The following is a 9513-nucleotide window of genomic DNA, read 5'->3' on the forward strand; positions in this document are numbered from 1 at the left end:
CCATTTTGTTTCTGGAGGAGCACATTGTAAGGAGTCCTACCTTCCTTTGGCTCTTACATTCTTTCTGCCACCTCTTCCACAATGGACCCTGTCCTTCTCTTTATTCGTCTTTCTCAAGGTATGGTCTCACTGTATCCCAGGCTGGCCTGGAATTCACTGTGTCTCAGGCTGGCCTTGAACTCACAGTGATTCTTCTACTTCTGCCTCCCTTGTGCTTGGATTAAAAATGTGCACCACCACACCCAGTGGAGGTTGTCTTTAATATAAGTTTATTTCTCAATTAAATGCTATGTTCAGGGGACACACTAATGCTATGATGAAGTAAGCCCTTGTTAGCCCAGGCATTACATTTTTAGTCATGACATTAAATGAAAGCAGAGGGCAAATTCAGTTTTAAAATTGGTTCTTTTCCATGCTGCTAAATACAAGCAGACTGTGAGTTACGTTTTGAAGTTGGTTGCTTTCCTCATGTACACAAGATTGTCATTGTAGAAAGAATCTCAGTTCAGACTATCTATGAATGTTTTCCGAACTTCCAAGGGCTGTAGCTGAGGACATTGTTCACAGCCTTAGTAATCCTGCTCCATGTCAATCTGGATCTGCTGTTGACTTTCAGTGCATGACCCCACAGCATCATGCCTGTTTAGATGTCTGGAAGCAGCCCCTCATTCCAGGAAACACTTGGTCATCACACCCTGGACAAGTTTTGCTTGCCATCAACCACGTCACAAGCCTAATACTCAGCTTTCCCAGTCAGTCTTTCCAAGGACCCAGTTCACCTTCTTCTGTTTGGGTTTCCATGCTGACATTTAGAAAAACAACAATCACTCAACTCATAAAGCCCTTTCTCTATGTTCCATACTAATTTTAATATTGACTTTATCTCCTAAAAGCTCCAAAACATTTTAAGGAGTATTTTTTTTTCCTTTTTGCAAGATTGAGCTTCCAAGCTTGTATTTTTAAAGTGCTTCCAAATTTTTTTTCTTAACATATGTTGCATGAAGTCTGTCCTATTAACAGAACCCAGTCCTCTTCCAAATAGTATAAAAATCCAAAGATGTAGCCTTTCAGATAGCATTTCTAGATTGTACAATTGATTTGAGCTTTGCCTTTAGTTCAAATCATCATGTTGAGGTTGGGTTCTCCCATGTCTCTTGTCTATAGCCATCAAAGATTGTTAGGTATGAATCCATTTCAGGAACGCTGTTCGGCGTGTGTCTGGGTAAGAACACTTTTCTTCGTACTCATGAGGACAAGGAAATATTTTTTTTAATGAACATAGAAATATAAGACTTGACTATAACATTTTTTGAGCAGCTCTGTTTTGCTTCCCCCTCCCATTCAGGAAACTCTAAAATCATAGGATCTGATAAGTATATGTTGCAAATTAAGAATTTTTGAAAGGCGTTATGTGTGTGTGATTAAACACTTTGATGCCAGAACCATAACGCCTGGGCTTGGCTCTTAGTTTTGCTACTTCCTCACCATACAACCTTCAGAAGGTTGTATGTACAGTGTCTTTGCCTCAGTTTCTCAAGAGGAATAGTAAAATGTAAATGGAGATTGAGCAATAAATATATGCAAATCACTCCAGACAGCCCCTGGGCCACAGAGACAAAAAGCACTGTCTCTGGAGCCACACTAGGTAGAGTAAGAGGTCTGGGATGTCCACTTCATAGGGTGCTGCTCACATTGCTTCCCTAGGACAGAGGAGAATTCAGAGAGGAATTTCAGAGAAGTCTTTTTCTTGTTTGTGCTTTTTTGAGGTAGGGTCTTGCTCTAGCCCAGGCTGACCTAGAATTCATTCAGCATTCTCAGGCTGGCATCAAACTCACAGTGATCTTCCTACCTCAGCCTTGCAAGTACTGGGTTTAAAAGTGTGCACCCTGTCAAGAAGTCTATATTTTTATTTAGTGCCTTGAATTTTGTTTTGTTTTGTTTTTATTTTTCAAGGTAGGGTCTCACTCTATCCTAGGCTGACCTGGAATTCATTATATAATCTCAGGGTAGCCTTGAATTTATAGTGATGCTCCTACCTCTGCCTTCTGAGTGCTGGCTTAGAGGCATGTGTCACCACACCTGGCTTCGAATGTTTTTTTTATTAGTTATGGACATAGTCAGTATGTAAACAGTATTTGTTGGTACCATCCTTATCCTCATCCCTGCCCCCTCTCCAAAGGGAGCCTCCTCCTTGGGGATGCCGGTTCTTCTCATTGGGGACTGTGGGTCATGCATCATGGGGGGGTCCGTCTTTGAATTTTCAATTTATTTATTCTTTTTCTTTTTTTGAAGTAGGGTCTCACTTCTGGCCCAGGCTGACTTGGAATTCACTATGGAGTCTCAGGGTGGCCTTGAACTCACAGCGATCCACCTACCTCTGCCTCCCAAGTGTTGGGATTAAAGGCATGCACCACCACGCCCAGCTTCTTATTTTATTTATTATTTGCAAGAAGAGAGAGATAGAGAGAGAAGAGAAACAGGAATAATGGGCATATCAGGGCCTCTAGCCACTGAAATGAACTCCAGATGCATGTGCCACTTTGTGTATCTGACTTTACTTGGGTCCTGGGGAACCAAACCCAGGTTGCTAGGCTTTGCAGACAAATGCCTTCACCACTGAGAAATCTCAAGGTAGGGTCTCACTCTAGCACAGGCTGACCTGGAATTCACTGTGTAGTCTCAGGGCGGCCTCAAACTCATGGCCATCCTCCTACCTCTGCCTCTCCAGTTGTAGGATTAAAGGCATGTGCTACCATGCCCGGCAGCCCTGCATTTTTTTTCAACTATTTATTTTATTTTTTGCCTTGGATTTTTTTTTTTTTTTTTTTTTTCGAGGTAGGGTCTCACTCTAGCCCAGGCTGACCTGGAATTCACTATGGAGTGCTGGGCTAAAGGCATGTGCCACCATGCCTGGCTGCCTTGGAATTTTTATGCCTTGCCTTTAGTTTCATCTTGCATCAAAAAGAAATTATAGTAGAAAATACTTAAGGGCCATCCTGTAGCTGTTGTTCATGATTAAATGCAGTTTTGAAATCCATTTTATGATGGGTATGGGGTTTGAGTGAAAACATTTTGCAAATGGTTTTGACTAATGCTGGAGTACTGCCATGAGAGAAGTAATACAAGCCCCTGGGGTGACAGTGGCCACACAGGGTAGGAGGGGACAATGGTCATACCCCTCTTCCAGGAAAGACCTGCGTAAACTCTAGCCAGATCTCTTACAGATGCTTGCCAAGACTAGTAGCTGAAATAAATATCCAAGGTGTAGTTAGGATGGTAAGTTCTTGATTTGCTCTGTTTTGCTTTTGTAAAAGGTCAATTTAGAATGAGCCTGGAAGCACACGTGCAGAGCCTCAGCACTCCAGTTGCTAAGGAAGCAGGATGGTGAGTTTGAGGTCAGCCCAGGCTATGTAGTGAGACCCTCTCTTTATAAACAAGAATTCAGGGACTGAAGAAATGGCTCAGTGAGTAAAAGCACTTACTTGCAAAGTTTGATGGCCCAGGTTCAATTCCTCAGTACCCACATAATGCCAAATGTACACAGTGATGTATGTGTCTAGAGTTCATTTGTAGTAGAGGAGATCCTGGCATGCCCATACCATTTCTCTCTCTCTCTCCATATGTGTGTGTATGTGTATATATATATATATGTGTATATATATATATATATGTATGTATGTATGTATGTATGTATGTATGTGTATGTGTGTGTATGTGTGTGTATATGTATGTATATATATATATTTATATATATATATAAAATTTGTGTATGTATGTATATATATATATATTTATATATATATAAAATTTTTGAGGTAGGGTCTCATTCTAGCCCAGGCTGACCTAGAATTCACTGTGTAGTCTCAGGGCAGCCTTGAATAAACAAATTTTTAAAACAAAAACCCAACATTTTCTTTCTGCTAAAAATGACCAGAGGCTATGAAAAACAATAATGAATAATATCTCTAAAAAGTTTAATACAAGCAGGTGTGGTGGCATACCCTTTTATCCCAGGGAGGCTGAGGTACGAGGATTGCTGAGTTTGCCCTCAGCCTGGCCTACAGAGCGAGTTTTTGGGTCAGCCTGAATTGGAGTTAGACCCTCCTGCAAACAACAGCAACAAAAGAAGGTCAATGTCTTATTTAGCTGATACTGGGACTTCTTGTGCTGTATAGGAATCCAGAGTCTTTACACTCAATGCCAAGTTTAGAGACTGCTTGCTGTCCTGTTGTTGCTTAGCCCTTAGGTCTAGGTAAGTCTCGCCTTTCTGATTAGGTGCCAAGACTGGCACACTTTCTCATCTCCTTTAGCATTTGTACAGGGTTCACTGCTGATTCCAGTACAGCTGCACAAAGGGAGCCTGGTGCTCGCTGCCCACTCTCAAGGTGTTATCACACACGCTGTTGACAATCTCAGTCCTCCTATTTCTGTTTGTTTTGTTTTAAGGTGGATCTCACTCTAGCCTCGGTAGACTTGGAACTCACTCTGTAGGCCAGGGTGGCCTCCTACTTCAGCCTCCTTAGTGCTAGGATTAAGGACCGATATGTCTCATTTGTATTTATTTATTTGTAATCAGTGATAAATAGAGAGAAGAGGGACAGAGAGAATAGGCATGCCAGGATCTGCAGCCACTGCAAATGAACTCTAGATACATGCTCCACTTTGTGCATCTGGCTTTATGTGGTACAGATGTGATGCCCTAGAAAATATGATTTAAAACTTAAGACAGGGCTGGAGAGATGGCTCTTCAGTTAAAGCACTTGCCTGCAAAGACAACCTGGGTTTGATTCCCTAGTATCCACATAAAACCAGATGCACAAAGTGACTCATACATCTGGAGTTTGCAGAGGCTAGAGGCCCTGGCGTGCCCATTGCCTTTGTCTTTCCGTCCCTCTCTGCTTGCAAATAAATAAATATGTAAGCATATTAAAAAATAAAAGTTGGGCTGGAGAGATGGCTTAGCGGTTAAGCGCTTGCCTGTGAAGCCTAAGGACCCCGGTTCGAGGCTCGGTTCCCCAGGTCCCACGTTAGCCAGATGCACAAGGGGGCGTATGCGTCTGGAGTTCGTTTGCAGAGGCTGGAAGCCCTGGCGTGCCCATTCTCTCTCTCTCCCTCTATCTGTCTTTCTCTCTGTGTCTGTCGCTCTCAAATAAATAAATAAAAACAAAAAAAAATTAAAAAAATAAATAAATAAAAGTGACCACCCTGAGATTACATAGTGAATTCCAGGTTATCCTGGGCTACAGTGAAACCCTATCATGAAAAACCAAAAATAAAATAAAATAAAATTGAGTTTGAGGCATATTTGAGACTACAGAGTGAGTTCTAAGGTCAACGTGGGCTAGCTTAAGACCATACCTCAAACAAAAACAAAAACAAAAACAAAACTAAACAAAAAAAACCTTAGAAAATAAAATTAAAACAGCTAATATGGGCCAGGTTGTGCTGTTACCTCCAGTGTTGAGCACATTGAGGCAGAAGGACCAGATGATTAAGACTAACCTGTACAACTTAGGGAAGACCATGTTGTAATTAAAAAAAAAAAAAAAAAAAAAAGTACTTTTAAAAACTGGGATTCAAAAACAATGTCTAAAATCAATCACTCCAAAAACAGTGCTAATGTGGTTAAAATATGACAATACAGCATTTAAAAAAAGAAAAGAAAAGAAAAAGAAATGGCTGAAAGAATTGGAAACGGTTATTTCTGGAAGGATGGACCAGGGGATCTGCCAGGGAAGACAGACTAGGGATATGTTTGTACCATGTCTATCTTGGAAAATTTTATGCTCTCTTAGTCTGTTAAAGCTGCTGCAACACAACAGCGTAGGTTGTGGCTTCTGAGTAGCAGGACTGTACCCGTTTTGGAGGCTGAGAAGTCTAATATGAAGGTTTTAGCAGGCTTTGTGATGCAGGCTTTTTTCCTGCCACACAGAAGGCTGCTTCTTGCTATGTCTCCATAAGATGTAAGAAAAGCCAATTGCTATCCAGGGCCTTTTATTTTATTTTATCATTCTTTTTTTCTTTCTTTCTTTCTTTCTTTTATTTTATTTTTGTTTTTTTGAGGTAGGGTCTCACTCTGGCTCAGGCTAACTTAGAATTAACTATGTAGTCTCAGGGTGGCCTTGAACTCACAGCGATGATCCTCCTACTGCTGCCTCAAGAGTGTTTTTTAAAAAACTAAATAAATAAAGCTTTTTATATTTTATAAGGGCACGAATGCCATTCATGAGGGTGCTGTTTTTATGATTTAGTTCCCTCCCAAAGGCTCCACCTCCTTATACCATCCTATTGAGAGTTAGGATTTCCATATATGGATTGATGGCTGCACAAATATTCAGGCCTTAGCATATGCAAAGAGTTCTTGGATGAAAGATGAATGATAAAAATTGGTTAAATTATTTACAAAGTTGGGAGCTATCCTGGAAGAATTATTATAATCCCTTTTCTCCCTCCTATAAAAGAGAGCTTCCTACAGCAACATAGTGGTCATTTTTATTGCTAAGAAATGTGAGTTATGAGTTTCCACATCTTTAAGCTCATATTGATTACCTGAGTCATTTTTTTAATTGGGAAAGACTAATAAACCATCCAGTGGTAGATATTATCTGTCATCTAAGACAAATGGATGTTTGTGTGTTAATTATGCTTAAAACACAAGTATAAATAACTTTGTCATGAGTACAGAAAACAAATATTTGATGCATACTGAAAATCGAAGATGGTATCTCAGTGAGGTTTCTATTTTCCTCTTTCCTTTCCTTCTTCCCTTTCTCCCTTCTTCCTTCCCTCCGTCCTTCCCTTCCTTCCTTGCTTCCTTGGTTCTTCCCTCTCACTTTCCCTCCCTTCCTTGCTCCATTCAATTCTTTTGTTGTTGTTGTTGTTTCACATATCTTTATTTTTCTACTTTGGAAACTTGACTAGTCCTAGAACTCCAGAGGCCAAAGCAAGAAGATTAAAGACCCCTCTGAGTAATATAGCAAGACATACCTTAAATGACAAGCAACAGATAAAAAAAGAACATGGGAAAACTTTGCTAAATATCTCTTATAATGAAGAATAGCATAGTATAAAACACTAATGTAAGCTGGGCATGGTGGCTCATGCCTTTAATCCTAGCACTTGGGAGGCAGAGGTAGAAGAAGTTCTGGAGTTTGAGGCCACCCTGTCTACAGAGTGAATTCCATGTAAGTCTGGGCTAGAGGGAGACCAAGAGACCCTGGTACATACATACACACACACACCAAAAAAAAAAAAAATAAAAAAAAATAAATCTTAATTTAAGATGGGCATGATGGCTCATGCCTTTAATCCCAGCACTCGGGAGGCAAAGGTAGGAGGATCACCATGAGTTCAAGGCCACCCTGAGACTACATAGTGAGTTCCAGGTCAGCTTGAGCTAGAGTGAGACCCTACCACAAAAAAAAAAAAAAAAAAAAATCTTAATTTAAAACAAACCATCGGGCTACAGAGATGGCTTAGCACTTAAGGTCCTTGACTGCGAAACCTAAGGACTTAGGTTTAACTCTCCAGAACCCATGTAAGCCAGATACACATGGTATTACACGTGTCTAGAGTTCATTTGCAATGGCTGGAGGACCTGGCACACCCATTCTTTCTCTCTCTCAAATAAATAAATATAATATTTTTAAAATAAACTGCTAACACACATAATTTTGTGTACTGCATATATGTGTATACAATAGAGAGCTAATAATCCATTACATTGCAATATTGAGTATCCTTTTTAAAAAAGATTTATTTTTATTTATTTATTAGAGACACAGAGAGGAAGAAAGAGGGACAGAGAGAGTGAAGCTGGACAAACCAGGGCCTCTAGCCACTGCAAATGAACTCCAGACACATGTGCCACCATGTGCATCTGGCTTACTTGGGTCCTGGAGAATCAAACTTGGGTCCTTAGGCCTCACAGACATACACCTTAACCACTAAGCAATCTCTCCAGCCCCTGATTATCCTTCTTAAGATTCTTTTATTCACCTTCCAATTTTCTATATATTTCAAACTTTAATAGCAATATATACTTTTCTGTTTTTTTTTAAATATTTTATGTATTTATTAAAGAGAGAGGCAGATTGAGACAAAGAGATTGGGCATGCCAGGGCCTTTAGCTACTGAAAATGAACTCCAGACACATATGCCACCTTGTGTATTTGGCTTTATGTGGGTACTGAGGAATCATACCTCAGTCCTTTGGGTTTGCAGGCAAGTACCTTAACCATTAAGCCATCTTTCCAGCCCTTTTGGGTGTTTTACTGAGGTGGAGTCTCATTCTAGCTGTGGTGGTTTGAGTCAGGTGTCCCCCATAAACTTAGGTGTTCTGAATGCTAGCTTCCCAGCTGATGGATATTTGGGAACTAATGCCTACTGGAGGGAGTGTATTGTTGGGGGCGGGCTTAAGGGCTTTATAGCCAGGTTCCCCATGCCAGTGTTTGGCACACCCTCCTGTTGCTGTGCTCCACCTTACGTTGGCCAGGGGGTGATGTCCACCCTCTGCTCATGCCATCGTTTCCCCTGCCATCGTGGAGCTTCCCCTTGAGCCTATAAGCCAAAATAAATCTCTTTTTCCCAGAAGCTGCTCTTGGTTGGGTGATTTCTACCAGCAATGCGAACCGGACTGCAACACTAGCCCAGGCTGATCTGGAACTCACTCTGCAGTCCTAGGCTGCCCTTAAATTCACAGCAATCCTTCTACCTCTGCCTCCTAAGTGCTAGGATTAAAGACATGCATCACCATGCCTGGCTTCCAATAGCAATATTTTTATACTTCTAAATACTAAGCAAATAACAGTTTCATTACATACAATATTGGGAACTGGAGAGACTGCTCAACCATTAAATGTTCTGGCTTTTGGCCTAGGTTTGATTCCCCATACTCACATAAAGCCAGATGTACAAAGTAGTGCATGCATCTGGAGTTCATTTGCAGTAGCAAGAGGCCTTGGCATACCTATTCTCTTTCTCTCCTCACAAGTAACTAAAAAGTATCTTTAAGTGCAAGCTTAACACAACACTAGTAGATTGTTTCAGTTGAACACACAGTTCTTTTTTTTTTTTTTTTTTTACTGATGATAAATCAGATTTTTTTTTTTTTTTTTTTTTTTTTTTTTTTTTTTGGTTTTTCGAGGTAGGGTCTCACTCTGGCTCAGGCTGACCTGGAATTCACTATGTAGTCTCAGGGTGGCCTCGAACTCTCGGAGATCCTCCTACCTCTGCCTCCCGAGTGCTGGGATTAAAGGCATGCGCCACCACGCCCGGCGATCAGATTTATTTTAAAGCAATTCTTTCGTATACATACAATTTTACCATTGTGAAAGATAAAAGCAGATTTGCATACTAGGACTGGGAAGATGGCTCAGCCGTTAAAGGTACTTGCTTGCAAAACCAGCCAGCTCAGGTTCCATTTCCCAGTACCCACATAAAGCCGGATGCACAAAGTAGCACATGCATCTGGAGGTCATTTGAAGTCACAGGAGGCCCTGGAGTGTATATACA

This window comes from Jaculus jaculus, chromosome 4 (assembly GCF_020740685.1).
Source record: "Jaculus jaculus isolate mJacJac1 chromosome 4, mJacJac1.mat.Y.cur, whole genome shotgun sequence".
Classification (NCBI taxonomy): Eukaryota; Metazoa; Chordata; class Mammalia; order Rodentia; family Dipodidae; genus Jaculus; species Jaculus jaculus.